An 18026-nucleotide genomic window follows, 5' to 3' on the forward strand; every position below is an offset into this window, starting at 1 on the left:
TGAGGCTTGGACTACTCAGTTGGCACTAAAAACTCCGAGACATTCAGAGCAAGTGGTGGATCAATTTAGCAGAAAAGATACAACGTTGTGCAGATCCGGGTGATTCCAAAGGATTTTATTAAGCTCTTAAAGCAGTGTTTGGACCTACATCTCAGATCCAAAGCTCCCTATACAGTACAGATGGTCAAACACTAATCACAGACAAAACTTCCATGCTGAACATTTCAGTACTATACTTCACATGTAATGAATTAAGGGATGGAGCTAAGTTTCCTTCTTCCCAGGTTCCTCATTTTACTGTGTTTCACAGAAGCCAGACAGCTAGCTTCTAGGTAGCTGAGATGGCCTGAGAAGAGGAAAGAAGATGCATTTAATGTATTTATTATTATAGTTCTGTAGCACCTTTCATCTAAAAAAGTTATCAAGGTGGCTTATTAATAAACTTTATGTAAATATTACATGTTAAATCAACATGTGCACATTTATTAAAAGTGGTATTTTGAAATAAAATTCCTTTTGGTGTCTGCCTAAAAGCAGTGATGCACAAAACATACCATTCTGGGGGCATTATTAAAGGAGAAGAAAAGGTGTAGGGAACAGTAGGGAAATTTTTTTGTGAGCTGCATTGGGTTAGGAGAAAGGTGGCATATAAATAAATAAAATAATACAAATAAAAATGATAAAATGTGGCCTTTATTTATTAAAATGCTTCATGCATTTTGGAAAAGTCTAGCACACCTTCTTCAGGACAGATTGTAAATAAACCAAAACACATTTAAATAGATAACCACAGTATTACTATTTGAAATGTCTCTCTTAAAAAGAAAAGAAAAAACCCTAACTAATCAATACTTAAAAAACCCCAAATATTGTCTGTTCTTATATTACATAAATTCCAAACCATGAGAACTTCAGGTGAAACCTCTCATATCTACTGCCATGTATGCAGATTCAAAAAGACCCAGGAAAGGGATATCAGGAGTAGAAGAAAAGTATTTCAGATGCTCATAAGAGAAGTGTTTTCTTTAATCCTATGGCTCCTGCATGTTGCACTGAATCCTGAAAAATAATTAGTAACCATTGAGTTGCAAAGTAGATGATCATAATTCAAGCAGCTGCATTTTAAACCAGTTAAACATTTTAGACAGTCCAAAGTGCACCCAACGAGTTACTATGATGTATATACTAAAAGTGCTGCTTTGGGCCTTTTTGTTTTGCCCTAGGCAATCTGAGCATCTTCAGTTATGAATATAGTAAGATACATTGCCCTAGTCCTTTTTCAATAAATCTACCCTCTTGCTATGTACCTCTCCACTGAAATCCTGTATCTGTTTAATAAAACAAAATTGGTGGGACTTCCTTTCATTTGTATGCATAGGATTGGAGCATTCGTGGAATATAAAGCCAGTATATTTCTTTAAGACTGATATCAGCATTTCCTTCTCTTGGATCATTCCTCTTTTTCCAGCTTGCAAAATACTTTTGATATTACTTTTAGCTGCCACCAGTACTTCAACAATGTCAATAAAAAGATATTATGATCCCCCCCCCCCCCGCCGCAATTCACTAGCTACAAAGAGAGGACTAGCATATTTAAAAAATCTTCTATGGCTTTTTAGCACCTGAGCGGAAGGGGGGACACCTCCATTCTTCTGAACAAAAATAGGGGCATTGTTCAGGAACATCCTGTGCCACTTTTGTCAAGTTTATCTCATTCAGGTCTTGAGAATAGAAATAAAAAGATGCTTTCAGTAAATGTTGGTAGGCCTTCTCCACCCCCTCCCAGGAATGTAATCTGTTGGGTGTTCAAAAGGTCAGGAACAAACAACTCATTGCAATTCACCTCTGGGAAACTGAAGCTTTCAATAGTGAAAGTGCATCCTCCACCAAAAAGAAAGTACTGTATTAATTTGTAAAAATTTGGAATTGCTGGTTTAAGGAATTCGCACCTGAGTTTGTAATGCTATCAAGAAACATTTGTTTTCTCTCTCACCATCTTTTATTTTCTTTATAATTTGTTCTAAAATGGTAGGTTTCACTCAACCATTTGTCATAATTATTCACAACCCCCCTCCTTCCACAATAAGGGGTGAAGCAAGAGTGTTTTCCCCCTTACTGCATCTATTATATTTTAGTACAAATAGCCATAAAGTTGTTACTGCTTTCCATTGCTTTCATACTTTGCCTTTATATTGTCAGAAAAGCATCAGACGTTTTTTTCCAATTATAAGTTGTGTAATGCATCATGGATTTTGCTGACAGTCTTCGTGTTCTTGAAATAGTGAACAAATTAACAGCAGATATTGAGTTGGTAGGATTAGAAAAACCAATTGGCAACTTACATGATAGGCTTCAGATATACTGATGGGGAGAATGGGTCTCATTTCTTTTATTTTCATACTCTTACTTGGTAATTAACTGAGGCCTTTAAAAAAAAAGAAAGAAAGAAACGGAAATCACCCTGTTCAGCAATAAAAGTTTTTCATGCCTGTTAGTACTGAAAGTAGGGGGTGGGATGAAGGGTGAGAATAATTTGGTTCTGTACAGCTTTGTCAGGAATACTGGCGTTCTTTAGTAAAAACCAGCAGTTTGGGGGGGGGGGGGGGGGAGAGCATTGGGAAAGAATATGGTCTTGTGTCTCTATGTTAAACAAATGTGCATACACTGCATAACATAGTGGTGTTTAAAGGCATAGGCTCTTGTTTCATTTTTCTTGGCAGTTGTCCCTCAGCCCTCTCATTATAAAACTGAAGAATGTTATTCCCCAAGGTCTAAAATTACAAAGGTTTATTGACATTTTTACCTCTTTGGGAATGCCACTGATTCCTTTTAAATCTTGCTGAGATAACTTCACTTCTGATTTAACCATTCTTTTGTTTATTTGAAAATGAGAAGAAATTAGAAATAATAAATATGTCTTTTTTAAAACCAGGCATTCAACCTGATCTATAGTTTTGTGGACTCTCTGCTGTTCCTTGCACCTAATTGCTGCTCTTTTTCTTTCAGTAGCAGGATCGTTAAGGGATCCACAGATACAAAGTAGTACATGTATGTGTGGTGGTTTTATTTTCTTCATTGGAATTAATGGGGTGGAGATGTCCATTGACCCAGCCCTATGCAGAGTTCTGGCTTAGATGCCTGGTACCAGTTGCTAGACTGGAGTAATTGTCAGGAAGCACTGTGTGCAATGGCTGTTTTGCTTAAATGGTGATAGCGGAAGAATGACAAGGGGAGAAATAAAAAAGGATGTGATGATGGTGGTGTGAGGAGGAGGAGGAGGATTTCTAGCCGTGGGTGAAATCCACTATTTTCTCCTGACAATCCAAAGTTTTCTGTCAGTGGAATACAGGAAGAGGTGATTGACCCACACTATATGCTTTGGAGAATCAGAATATCCTCTAGAGCATTTTTCAGGGTCTTCAATAAGGGAAAGAAAAATAATATTTAGTGAGTGAAATCTGTCAGGCAATGTTGAGTGTTGACCAGTGGTTGAATAAATGTCATTTGAAAGAAAATATGCCAGACAAAGGCTGCATGCTGAAATATTTATGTGTTGGTATTTTTAGAAAACGCAATAAACTGTTTCATCCACTTTTGAATTTCTATCTCGACTCCCCTGCTTTGCTATTTCATAGGTTGTGGTCTTGTTTTGTTTTGATTTGATTCCATATATACCTGCTGAACAGATGTGGGCTGCAACATTATTGCTTCGTAGTAATGTTTCTGTGTAAGCAGCTGCCAAAGATGTAGTTGTTCATAACTGCGCACAGTTTTATTTACATTTTATTACTTGTGAATGTAGAACTCTTTAGTTTGTACTGAATATGTCAGTGCATTCACTTTATTCTGTGTATATTGTGCTCCTAATTTCTTTAGAAAGTGCATAGGCTGTTCAGAAAATGAATGGTTTTGTTGTCTAAGCTGTTGATCAAAGGCTTCTGTTTCCCAAGAATATTTGGATAGTACTTAACAAAATCAATGACAATGATAACAAAAGCCATTTGAAAAGGAAATTTTCCTGTAAAAAATTACAAAGCATGTTTGAGTTTTCCAGATAAAATAAATTTATTTGTAGTAGTTTATATGTTTGAGGTGCCTGTTCATTTAAGATACAACAGCAGGCCAAATCTTAGGTTTATTCTTGGTGAATTATTTCACCAAGGCACAGAACAGGGAACACTTTTTGTGTGGTTTCAAAAGCCTGTCTCGGTTCCAATAATTTCATTCCTCAGTTGAGACTCTTGCAAGTGGTTTCAATTTGCTGCTTTACCAGAACATGTAGTCACATACCTCACATTTGTTAATTACAGTTATTTTCATTTCTTAAATGATTGCCAAGCATTATCATTTTAAAAATACACAGTATAAATAAATTACTTTGTAGTAGGAAGTAAGGTAGTATTTCAAAACAAATGTTCACAAACTGAAATTGTTGGAGTTGAAGAAGAAGTACATATTTTTGTTTTATTTTATATAACATAAGCTAAGTAGAGAGAGAGAGTGGACAAGGGGGTCAGCTATTTTAGATCTGATCCTAACCAACAAGGATGACTTGGTTAATGGGGTGCAAGTGGTGGGATCATTAGGTGGAAGTGACCATGTTCTCCCTGAGTTTGTTATACAGTGGAAACGCGCCTTACGCGGGGGATCCGTTCCGGACTCCCCCCCCGCGTAAGGTGAATTCTGCCTATGCTCAAGCCCCATTCATTTGAATGGGATGTGCCGCCCCTTGCGCCTCGCGTGCTCCCTGCGGCTTGAGCGTGTATGCTGTAGAGTGGAAAAGAGAAGCCAGGCATAATCAGACACACGTTCTAGACTTTAGGAGAGCAGATTTTAGTAAACTTAGAGAAATACTAGAGGTGATCCCATGGTCAGGAATACTAAAAGAGAAGGGAGTTCAAGTTTCTCAAAAGGGAGATACTGAAGGCACAATTTGAAACAGTTCCAATGAGGAAGAAAAATGGGAGGTGTCTCAAGAAACCAGGATGGATGACTAAGGAACTTTCAACCGAGCTAAGTTTTAAACGGAACATGTATAAGAAATGGAAAAAGGGGGAAATCAAGAAAAAGGAATTCAAAGAAATAGCAGGCATTTGTAGGGGTAAAGTCAGAAAACTAAGGAGCAGAATGAACTCAGGCTTGCTAGAGAGATTAAGAACAATAAAAAGGGCTTTTTTGGATATGTCCGCAGCAAAAAAATGGTAGGGCCACTACGTGGAAAAGGTGGCAAAATGCTAACAGAAGACAGAGAAAAAGCAGAATTACTCAAAAACCTCTTTGCCTCAATCTTCTCAGAAAAGGGAAAGGGTGCTCAACTTGAAGATAATAGAGCAGAGGACAGATATGGGGAATTTAAGTACAGAATAATTAAAGAGATAGTAGAGGAATACCTTGCTAATCTAAATGAATTTAAGTCTCCAGGACTAGATGAACTACATCAAGGGTATTAAAAGAACTGTGTAATAGCGGAGCACATTGGCACATAAGCTTTGAAAACTCTTGGAGAACAGGAGGAGTCTCAGCAAGACGGGAGAGGGCAAACGTTGTCCCCATCTTCAAAAAAGGGGAAAAAAAAGATCCCAACAAAATTTATAAAACGTCCATTAGTCTGACATCTATACCAGGAAAGATTCTAGAGCAATTCATTAAACAGAGAGTCTGTGAACATCTAGAAGGCAATAACGTAATCCCAAAAAGTCAACACGGGTTTCAGAGAAACAAGTCATGCCAGACAAATCTAATCTCTTTCTTTGATAAAATTACCAGCTTGGTAGATGAAGGGAATGCTGTGGATATAGTATATCTTGATTTCAGTAAGGCCTTTGACAAGGTTTCCCATGACATTCTTGAAAACAAGCTTGTAAAATGTGGGCTAGACAAAGGAACTGTTACATGGATTTGTAATTGGTTGATGGGACGAATCCAAAGGGTGCTCAACAATGGCTCCTTTTCATCCTGGAGAGAAGTGACCAGTGGGGTCCCACAAGGGTCTGCCCTGGGCCTAGTGTTATTCAACATCTTTATCAGTGACTTGGATGACAGAATTGGGGGCATGCTCATCAAATTTGCATATGACACCAAATTAGGAGGAATAGCTAATACTCCAGAGAACAGGATCAAAATTCAAAATGATCTGAATAGACTAGAAAGCTGGGCCAAAGCTAACAAAATGAAATTCAACACAGAGAAATGTAAGATACTGCACTTGGGGCAGAAAAATAAAATGCACAGATATAGGATGGGGGACACCTGGCTGAATGAAACTACGTGTGAAAGGGATCTAGGAGTCCATGTAGACCACAAGTTGAACATGAGTCAACAGTGATTATGCTGGGCAGCTAAAAAGGCCAATGCAATTTTAGGCTGCATCAATTAAAGTACAGTGTCTAGAATAGATCAAGAGAAGTAATAGTGCCACTATATTCTGCTCTGGTCAGGCCCCACCTGGAATATTGTGTTCAGTTCTGGGCACCACAATTTAAAAAGGACATTGAGAAACTGGAGCATGTCCAAAGGAGGACGACTAAAATTGTGAAGGGTCTGGAAACCATATCCTATGAGGAATGACTTAAGGACCTGGGGATATTTAGCCTGGAGAAAAGAAGGTTAAGAGGTGATATGATAGCCCTGTTTAAATATTTGAAGGGATGTCATATTGAGGAGGGAACAAGCTTGTTTTCTGCTTCTCCAGAGGACCCAGAACAATGGATGCAAGCTCCAGGAAAAGAGATTCCACCTCAACATTAGGAGGAAGTTCCTGACAGTAAGGGCTGTTCGACAGTGGAACACACTCCCTCGGAGTGTAGTGGAGTCTCCTTCTTTGGAGGTCTTTAAGCAGAGGCTGGATGGCCATCTGTCGGGGATGCTTTGATTGAAATTTCCTGCATGGCAGGGGTTTCGACTGGATGGCCCTTGTGGTTTCTTCCAACAATTCTATGATTCTATGATATGAGACTGAGGGACAATATAAAAATAGCAAGTACTGAAAACATTTTTTGATTCTGTATTATCAAAAACTAGAAAAGGCAAATGCAGACCAATTAAATATCTAGTTTTATTACTGAATATTTATTAGGTAGTATATTACCTGCACGATGTAAACACTAACCTGGTTTATATTAATGTAAAGGCACAGTCTCGTCAGTGTTAAGTGCATGGACAAGAAGGAGCCTAAGTTAGATTTTAGCATCACACAATGCTCCCCTGCCTTATATACTAGAAGGTCTTCTGCAGCACCTCCTGCAGTTACGTTTAGCAATGTCTTTTTATTACATATTAAGTGAAGATGTTCATTTAATAGAAACTCTGATTAATTAATGAAGCTAGCTTCATAAGTCATAGTTTGTGGCTGTTTGGTTTGAACCTAATGTGCTTTCTGGAATCAGTTTTTTTTTTGCATATATAATAAATGACATCATTACATATGCAAACAAAACAAAACAAAAACCCAAAACTTTATTCCAAACAGAGCCAGTGTGGCATAGTGGTTTGAGTGTTGGATTATGACTCTGGAGGCCAAGGTTGTATTCCCAGCTCGACCATGAAATCCACTGGGTGGCCTTGGGCAAGTCACATTCTCTCAGCCTCAGGGGAAGACAATGGCAAACATCCTCTGAACAAAACTTGCCAAGAAAACCTCATCAGAGTGTCTCCATAAGTCAGAAATGCCTTGAAGGCACACAACAACAAAAACAAATGACAAGCCACAACTGTAGAAAACAGAAAGTAAATGCTAGCAAAGTTGTTCTAATTCACAGGCCAAAAATTGTGGGTGAGGAGGGTGCAAGACAGAATTCCTGCCTTTCTGAGAAGCAAGTGAATAGGAAAATATGTTAAAACTTTTGGAAAGAAGAAAGTTCACTTCAATTATGGATATCATAACTTAGAAAAGATTACTTCTTGGACTTCAGTTCCCAAAAAATGATAGACACCATGGTTCCTGTTCAATAATTAGCCACTGACTATAATGGATGGGGAGTCCAGAATTAGAAGTCCTGTTTTTACAGCCTTTGAATAGTTGATATATTTTATGGGTTACAGTTTGGGTCCTCCACTCCCTCCCTCCCTCTCTCTCCTCTCTCTCTCTCAGATGGCAATAGCTATAATAGCTACAGCTATAGATACAGTAGAGTTAACTATATGGCAGCGTATGAAATGTAAGTTTTCTTACTACCTGCCTCTCAGAAGTAAAGTCACTGTATTCTCTATGCACCTCCTGCTGCCTGATGAGAGAGTTTTGAAGTGACCAAATTTCACTTGATGTGTGTCTCTTCATCTGTGCCTGACTGTTCATGGCATTGGGTTATAGTACATATAGTACTGTTGTTGCCTTCTTTTGTTGCTAATGTTTGTCTTTAAAATTGTGAATCCTGTAGCTTTCCCTGCTGGTCTCCAGAAATTGATTTCTAGTCATGATGTGGCAACCAATGTTATGACTTCTGGGCTGTATAGATATTTAGTGAAGTCTAATACAAATCCATTTGGGTCTTTTGGAGGAGCAAGCTAATTATTATCAATTAATGTCATGACTCAGCTGATGTCTGAAAGCCATGAGTTTCCTCACTCCAGATATTATCTGCTTCATTGGGTTGCCCTTTGTCCATGTTGACCTTTCATGTCTTACAGAACAGTTAAATAGCAATCTAATACCAGCACCCTTTTCTTTGACACAATCCAGGCATAATTCCTGCCAAGTGTGTTGTAACTGAATTTGCTTTTCAGTTAACTCCAGGTTTAGAAACATGTAAAATGGCTTCTACAGAATGCTTTTTGGCTCTTGAGTTGTAATGTGTCTAGGGTTGCCATAATTCTCAACCACCAAACTGGGACAACATGTAAAAAATGTAGGACAATGTAGGACAAAATTTTACCCCAAAATATAGGACATTCCAGAAAAATGGAGGACATAACCAACTGAAAGTCAAAAATTTTAATTAATAATTTAAAAAGATTAATAAAAATCCTTATATGAAAGAGATCTTGCTGCACCTCTGAGACTAAATGCATCTAAGGAAGCAGATTTTAGGAAAGCTCATGCTGCCAACTTCTTTCTTTCAGTTAGTAATACAGTGGGCCCTCGATTTACACGGGGATCCATTCCGGATCCCTCCGCGTAATGCGAATTCCGCCTATACTCAAGCACGGCGGTGCGGCGGTGCGCATGCCCATGCAATTGAATGGGACGCGCCGCCCCTTCCGCCCTGCGGCTTGAGCGCGTATGCTCAAGCCGCGTAAAGCGCGCCCGCGTATGGCACGGGTGCGCTGTAATAATATTAATAATAAAATCTAAAGACATAGAGATTTTGGAGGACCTCTGCATCTGAGGCAGCACTGGAGGAGAACCAGGCTTCCTTCTTTGGACATAAAAAATCCCAACTGGAATAGTCACACTCCCTCAGCTTTAAGGGAAGGTGAAGGCAACCCCCCTCTGAACAAGCATCCACCCCCCAAAAATCCCTAGGGCAAACTACACTTTCCCACCTCAGAAAGAGGCCAGAGCAAAGACTCTCTAAACAAGCATCCACCCCCAAAAAAATTATAGGGCAAACTACACTCTCCCACCTCAGAAAGAGGCCCAGTTGATGGTGGAGAAATAAGAATGGGCACAGAAGGAGAGGAGGAGGAGGAGGAGGAGGAGAAAAAAGGGAAAAGGGGAACTGAAGGAGACGAGGAAGGGGAGAAGAAAGGCAAAGGGGAGGAGGAAGAGAAGGAGGAGAAAAAGGAGGAAGAGAAGGAGGAGAAAAACGAAGGAGAGGAGGAGACCAAGTGTGTATTATTATTATTATTATTATTATTAACCTTTATAAAGCGCTGTAAATTTACACAGCGCTGTACATACAATCTTTTTAATTGGACGGTTCCCTGCCCTCAGGCTTACAATTTAAAAAGACATGACACAAAATGAGAAGCGAGTGGTGGAGGGGAAGGGGATGAGGGCTAGCAGTTCCTCTCTACCTCCAAAGCCTAGACCAAGGCATGTGGACTGGAGGGAGGGCTTGGTTTCATAATGGATGGTTAATCTTCTTCCAGGGAGACCTGTTGGAGTTAGCCTGCCTCACTAGTAGGATAATACAGTTGGTCCTTCTTATACACGGATTTTTTATACACGGATTCAAGCATACACGGTTGAAAATGTTCCAAAAAAGTATAAATTTACCTTGATGTTCCATTTTTTATTAGGGACACCATTTTGCTATGTCATTATACTTAATGGGACTTGAGCATACACGGATTTTGTTATACACGGGGGATCTTGGAACCAAACCCCAGCGTATAACAAGGATCCACTGTACATATAAAATACATAGCAATACAGGCAACAAAAGAACATCAAATAGCAAGTGACAGTTATGCAATGCCAGGGAAAGCTTCTCTGAACAGGATGTTCTTCAACTCCGTTTTGAAGCTGGTTAAAGAAGTGATGGCTCTTGTTCGCAGGGGAAGAAGGTTCCAGGAGCGAGTGAAAAGGGGTGAATCCGAGATGAGGCAGAGGAAATCCTGGGCTGGGACTGGGCTCTAACCCTGGAGACCATAAAGGCAAGCCCTGCTCTGCCACAGAAATCCCCTGGAAAGACTTGAAGCAGGCAAACCCACCTTGAAGCCTCGATGGTCCCCTCAGGTGATGGAGGGAGTGGAGAGAGGGCCTGGCTGGGCAGCTGGTCGCTGGGCTCTCCCTCTTCTCCAGGCTGCATCCAGTGCCTGGAGAGAGGCCAGGAGGCTGGCAGTGCCATGGGCCTCCAGAGCCTCGGCCAGGCCAGCGCAAAAGCCTCATCTCCTCCAGCCACATGGAGGAGCTTCTCCTGGCAGAGGAGGACTCCTGGGGGCTGTGTGCGCGCGTGCCACCAGCCCTGATCATGTGTGGGGGTGGGGTCAAGACAAAAGGAAACCCTCGGCCCAGAAAGCCCTCAGAAACAGCAGCAAGGTGGTACAGTAATTAAAAAATAAATAAATAAAAATAAAATGCCAGGGAGAGCTCAGTGGGTCAGAAGGGCCTGGGACAACATGGCCAAACCGGGCAGGGGCGCCTCCAGGACCCAAAAATCGTGAATGTCCCACCTACAGGCAGGACATGGCAACTCTAAATGTGTCACCACCACCTCACAATTCTTGTGACCCAACACACATGTGGGTTTTTAAAGGTCAGTAGCGTGGATGGATGTTAAATCACAGGCCAAGTGGATAGTTAAACAAGAATAAAAGTTTATTTTAACACAGAATAGGCAAAGGTAACTTTGACATGAAGTTGTTCCTATGTTTTCTTTTGTTACATATATATATAAGTCTGGTTTTAACTTTCCAATAATAACTCAGCCGCACAGGCTATACTATCACTCAAGAAATTATGTAACCCAAACCCCTCTTTCTGAGTCTGGCTACACAGAGTCTCTCCTCTCTAGACTCTCCAGAACTAATACTGTCCCTCTCTGGACCTAACAGACCCTTCCTTGGTCTATTATCAAAATACTGTTCCCTCAGTCTCTAATCCTAACTGTCTCCCCCACTGAACTCCAGCTTCATCCCTCAGGATTCCAAACCCTAATTGACTCAACCCACTGCCAAGCCAAATCTTTAAACTCCTCAGCCAGCACCTGATTGGCTAGTGGATCTCTGGCTTCTGATTGGCTGGTTTGTAAGTCAGTTCATCACACTAATACCAGCACCTTTTTCTTTGACACAAACCAGCCAATGAAGCAGCTAATATCTGGAGTGAGGAAACTCATGGCTTTCAGACATCAGCTGAGTCATGACATTAATTGATAATAATTAGCTTGCTCCTCCAAAAGACCCAAATGGATTTGTATTAGACTTCACTAAATATCTATACAGCCCAGAAGTCATAACATTGGTTGCCACATCATGACTAGAAATCAAGTTCCTAAGACCCCAACTGCTTATGTTGGGAAGTGTAGGAGGTGGAACAACAGTGTTGCCAAAAAAGCAAGGAAGTTTGAAATTGTTTAAAGAACGTGCTTATTATAATATTTTCATTGCACTGTTTTCAAACAATTAAAAATAGGCAGCATATAATCTGTAGCACTTTATGACTTCATGTTTATGTTTCAACCTAGCTGTACCTCTTTTACCACACAACTGGGAGACAGGTTTCCTGAGTGTTGCTCTTGAAACTGATATTTTCTTTCTTCTTGGTCATTTCTTTTCTTTCTTACAAACCCTTTTTTCCTGTTCTTTCCCTCATTTATCAGACAAATCATTCTTCCTGTATTGATTCATTTCGACCTATGTCTGGAGGCAAAGAGAATCAAATTAACTAATATTTTACTTTTGCATGAGATTAATGCTAATGCTTATAAAGAGGGAAATACATTCCTGTGATTTAATTTTCATTCTCTGGTTGATTCTCAGTGATTTAATTTTGCAGAGGGTTCTCTCTCTGCTTATTGTCTTTTGAGCTCATATTGGGGAATTAGAGATGGAAAACTCCTATTATGCTGTCTTGCAAGTGCTGAATTGTTCTCAGTGCTATCATCTTGAGTGCTTGTCCATTCTAATTTTAAATAACTCAAGCAATGAGGCTGTGTAATTTCCTCCTGGAGACTGTTGCTCTGTGTAATCAATGTTAGTGACAGGAATTTTCCATGATATACAGCCTACAGTTCCTGGCCTTTAATCGGACTCATGCTCAGACAGGAAATGGCCTCCAAATAAGAGCTTATGATACTCCCTTATGAAGAGGGTGATGCCCATCCAAATTCAGCTGTGACATAATCACACCTCATCACCAGTGTTTCTCAGAGTGATTTGCAAATGCTTACAGACTTAGATGCCCTGAGTTGCTGAGCATCCAATTACTGAAGCTACCTTTAAATCGCTCTAGGATTTTCTTTCCTTACATGGAATACATACCTATCTTGGTTTTAATATATCTCTCACCAGTTTTCCAGAAATGGTTGTGTATATGTCTCTTTCTCTTTATATGTTTCTATGTGCATATGTTTCTATTTCTTTCTCAGCTTATGATAATATTTATACCTTTAAAACATTTCATTGCACCAAACATATATATGCCTTGCTTGACAATTGCCAATCTCTGTCTTCTTGATTGTGTCATTCAGAATATTAGCATATTATCTTCAGGAAGATTAATTGTCCCACTCTGCCATATATATTAAATTGTAAGTCACTTTGAGATCCAACTTTGGGAGAGTGTGTGTGTGGGGGGGGGGGGGGGGGGGAAGCAGGATATAAATATAACAGAAACAGCAACAAATTCTGTTTTATATATAAAGTGATGGATACTCATGCAGAACTCCTGCAGCATGAAATCGTGATTGCACCTCTTGGCCACTTTTCCTGTGAAATTGAATACATGGGGTGATGTTATACATTAAGCAAAATTGTGATCCACTACAGGTTGGAGTATGACATTCCAGTTGTTCTGTATTGCTACGAATTTTCTTTCTCTTACTTTAGCTAAATCATTGCCACTTAAAACGTTAAGAAGTGTTTCTACAAGTACTGGAAAATGAACCTTAATAACATGGATATAAGTTATAGATATAATTTATAGATAGATATAAGCTTGAAATAATATTGGTGGGATACAGACCGCCCCATTCCCCGATGGATTGGGGCCTGAGCTGCCACAGTGGCAGCCCCGGAGGCCCCGATCTGCTGCTTTTCCAGGCCGCTTCCCCACGGCCTGGAAAGGGGTGTCCTTGGGGCTTCATGCCCCAAGGACACCCCAACAGCGGCGGGGAAAGAGAGAAAGGGGCCACTTTCTCTTTTGTGTCGCTGGCGCAGCTGTTTAAAGGCTGCACCAGTGACACAAACGGCAAAAGTAGCTCCAAAACGGAGCTCCTTCCGGCGCTGCTGAAAGGGCACCACAAGCACCCTGCAGCTGTGCCAAGACGTAATGGCCGCACCGTTTGGACGCGACGCAACAGTTACGTCAAAATGGCAGCACCCATATAGACAGGGCGTCACCATTTTGACATCCTGGTGACATACTAGGGTTGCGAGGTGTATATAAAGAACGCCACGAGGCAACCCTAGTACGTCGCCAGGATGTACTTAAAGGCCCGTCTATACAGGGCCGTTATTAGCTAAAATAAAGTCACAAGATAGAACACAGGTTTCTCTCATTAAAAATAAATGTTGTTGTGTTCCTTCAATTAATTTCCAACCTATGGTGATCCTAAGACAAACATGTGATGGAGGTTTTCTTGCAAGATTTATTCAGAGGAAGTTTGCCATTGCTTTACCTTAGGCTGAGAGCATGTGACTCTTTCAGGCAATTGAACCCAGAATCCAGAGTTACAGTCCAACACCCAAACAACTATGCCATGCTTGCTCACTTAAAAATAAGAACCTCTTTTTGAATGGATGCATTTATCTGTATCATTTTAGCTGGTGCATATGTGACATCATGCATTCATTACCAGATGGTTTTCAGTTTTCAGTTAACTGTTTTACAATGGTTGATATTTGCACATAACAGTAAGTCACAGTTTAGAAAAATCCAGGACTCCAGGGGTTGTTCCTAAACAAACCAGGAAAGTAAAACCAACTACCAACCTTGGCTTTCGATTTTGGCTTGTTGAAACAATGATAAATCAGTAGTCCAGGTTAACAAATAAAACACACCTTTATTTTCTCGGTTAATTTTGCTGGTCCAGCTGGTAGGAGCATGCATCAGTGTGTATTAGCACTGTATTTGTGAATCATTACCTAGGATTTCCCCAGAATTCTGGATTATCCCTATGTGCAAACACCACAGTGTATTTTACCATCTTTTATTCCATCTTCCACTAAATATCTGTCTAGCTTTTCATTTTATTAGGGCTCAGATGATTAAACGTTTGTTCAGTATTATTTGGTTTTATTTTCATGCCTCTTAGCTTATACTTCAAAATAATAATGGCTTTGTTTACTTCTTTCTTCCAGTTCATTAATCTAAATCCTAATGAACTATTAAAAGAGATGCTAGCTGTACACACAGAGAAATCTTTGCCCATTCAAGTTTCCAACCACCCAGTCATAGGTTGTTGGCATGTAGAAGTTGCAAGTGGAGTCTGGGTACACAGGTTAAGAATCCTTCAAAGATGCTGGATCAGGTTGAGTCCTCTATTTTGTTTAAATGAGTTGCAGTCCCCCTAGAGTACACTACACATCTTCCTCCCCTGTACTGTTTTTTCTGCATGTCTTATCCATTCATGTGACATTTCAGCTATCAAGTTAATTAGAGGCAACTTTGAAATAAAATTCTATTGAGTACCACATCAGAAGCTTTGTTAAAGTCAGTACATAATTCCATCTACTCTGCTTCCTTTGCCCATTGACTTCATAATATGATTTAAAACTAATCAGATTGTGTTGGCTGTATTCATATATGCTGCATGAATCATAAGTTCCTTGTTGTGTGTGTCTTCTCTTGAAATAATTAAGTATTAGTTTAGATGGGGAATTACTGGTTTATTCATTTCACTGATCTAGAAGCATCAGGACTGGCAAAACTAATAAAGACATTTCCATGAATTTTTGTTTGCTTTTCTTTTGCTCTTAATGTCAGTAGAGTGATATTTTTCTCAGCACCAAAAAATCTTCTTGGCTTTATATGCTTAGATCATAACCTTAAGGCCACTGCTGCCTGAAAAAAACACAAACACATCATAATGACACAAATATTGCATTGGTTTTCCTGCTTCCCCTGCCTACACAGTGGTTGCATTGAAAATAGAGATAGGCTGAATTTCCCTTTGGAAGAGAGCTAGCCTCTTGTGAATCATTGGTATCTAGTGATTGTATTATTTTTCAGCTAGTGATGTGAGGCAGAACATTCCCCCCACTACTGTATTGTGCCATAAGCATATTTCTTTTCCATGGCTAAAGTTGCAGCATTTTATAACATTGGTTTAGTAACACAATGAATGGTTATAGTATTAATCAAACTGAGTAGTTTCAGAGTTGTAATTAACATGTTTCCTGGCAACTATTCTGAAACTAGAGTATTTTATTATTCTATCTATTTAACATGTATGCTGAACATATCACATGTAAAGCAGGATTAGACTTGGAGGAAGGAGGCAGGAAATATAAATAAAAAGAACATTGGCAATTTAAGATATGGAGATGACACCATAATACTAGCAGAAAATAACAAAGTCTTGGAACAGTTACTGAAAAAAAAATCAAGGAGGAAAGTTCAATGCCAGGTTTACATTTAAACATTACCAAAAATAATGAGCACGAGTGATTTATATAGCTTTAAAGTAGATGGTGAAGATATTAAATAGCTAACGATTTTCCATACCTTGGCTCAGTTATTAATAAGAATGAAGATTTCTTTGGAAGGGCAGCTCTTAAAAAAACTAGACAGGCTCCAGAAGAAATACATCATTCAATATTAAAGTAAGGATTGTTCATGCAATTATATTTCCAATTTCTGTGTATTATTGTGAATGGTAGTCAGGGAAGAAAGCTGATAGAAAGAAAATCAGCTCATTAGAAATGTGGTGCTGAGGAAGAGGTCTAATAAGACTGCTAAAAAGAAAAAATAAATGTGTCCTCTAGAGTAAATCAAACCTGAGCTCTCCCTAGAAGCCAAGATAATTGAGACTAGAAATGTAAAATTTCTGGAAATTTTGGAGCCATGGGGGGAAAATTTGGTGAAAAAATTGAAATTTTCAGAAAAATTGAAAAATGCAATATTAGCACTTTTTACAGATTGGAGGTTTAGGAACATAAAATATGACTATGTACAATTTGATCTGGCATAGAATTATCACAATTGGTGTATTAAAATACAGTATATTCAAACAATTACTACAAATAGAATTTACTTTTTTAAAATTTTATTTATAAAACATAGAGTAATAATCTCTTGCACTTTGGTTTTGCTAGTTTATATGGAACAGACCAAAAAAACCAACAACCCCAAAACTCAGAAGAAATTATCAACATTAGTAAGAAAATGAATTATTTATATTTCCTCTCCACAGTATCAAATAGACATAAAGCACCCATTCCCATGAAAATAATTGCAGGGGGGAAAGTGTGTGGAAGGGAGGGGGAGGGACTATGATTTTGAATGAATAGGCATGACATTTAATCAGACTCGTTTTCTGAGCTATAGTTATCAGTATCAGTTTCATTCTCTGCTTCTGCTTTGTTACGTTTGTCATAATCACAGTTAATCATGGATTTCTGAAAACCAAAGTTTTGTCCGGATGGAAATAAGTTTCTCTAACCTGAGATTCTCAAAAACAGCTGTTTTTATCTTGGCCGTTTGATAAGGAATTCCTGACAGAACTGCACTGTCTGATTCAGATGCAGGGATTGCTGCAGAAATTGGCTTTAGCATCATCAGGGAATTCTGCAGCTGAAACCAGAAGACATCCTCATCAAGAACAATGTTTCTTACACTCCTGGGTACTTTAAGATCTTCAGCTATTACTGTTTCTTGAAGAGGTTCTTTATTTTTTAGTAAACTTTCAAAGGAGATCACAGCTCGACCTCAATGAGTTTTACTACAGAGCTTCAGTGACACTATTTTATTCTTTGCATTTGTCCTCTCTTGCTTCTTCTTGAAATGTGCAACTACAATATGAGTAGCTTTTATATGTTTTATAACTTCCTTTACTTGTCTAGAGCTCATTTGAAGGCTGTCCAGTTTCATAATATAATTAAGAAGTAAATTTAGCCCAAGTGATGCACATCCTATTGCAGTAATATGTGGATACTTATCCATTATGATCTCCCATGTTGTTTTCATATTATTGGCATGGTCAGTCAGCAAAGTGAATACTTTACTCCTTCCAATCTTCTGTAGGGCTACACATACTTTACAACTGATATACTCTGCAGTATGTCTGTTGTCTCCTGTTTCAATGCTTCTGTAAAAAAACTGGTGGAGGTGTTGTTATCACAAAATTTATCGTTCCTTTTCCTCTCACATTTCTCCATTCATCTGTAAGTAGTGCAAGACCCAGTGCTTCATTAATTTTTCCTTGCACAGATTCCATTACACGTTCACATTCTGACTCCAAAAGAGGCTTGCTCAAAAAATG

At 39.2% G+C, this 18026-nt stretch overlaps 1 protein-coding gene and 1 long non-coding RNA gene across 7 annotated transcripts in view; one reads left to right on the plus strand and one right to left on the minus strand.

The window, feature by feature from the left end:
• Positions 1-18026, plus strand: part of MPPED2 (metallophosphoesterase domain containing 2) — a 200408-nt gene that overhangs the window by 108544 nt on the left and 73838 nt on the right. The gene's annotated exons all lie outside the window — the stretch shown is intronic.
• Positions 221-8590, minus strand: LOC121915354. Its single transcript, XR_006100700.1, has 3 exons — positions 8174-8590; positions 2343-2425; positions 221-1059 (listed from the first exon to the last, which is right to left on the minus strand). It is a non-coding gene; the product is annotated as an uncharacterized LOC121915354 (long non-coding RNA).

Source organism: Sceloporus undulatus, chromosome 1, assembly GCF_019175285.1.
Source record: "Sceloporus undulatus isolate JIND9_A2432 ecotype Alabama chromosome 1, SceUnd_v1.1, whole genome shotgun sequence".
Classification (NCBI taxonomy): domain Eukaryota; kingdom Metazoa; phylum Chordata; class Lepidosauria; order Squamata; family Phrynosomatidae; genus Sceloporus; species Sceloporus undulatus.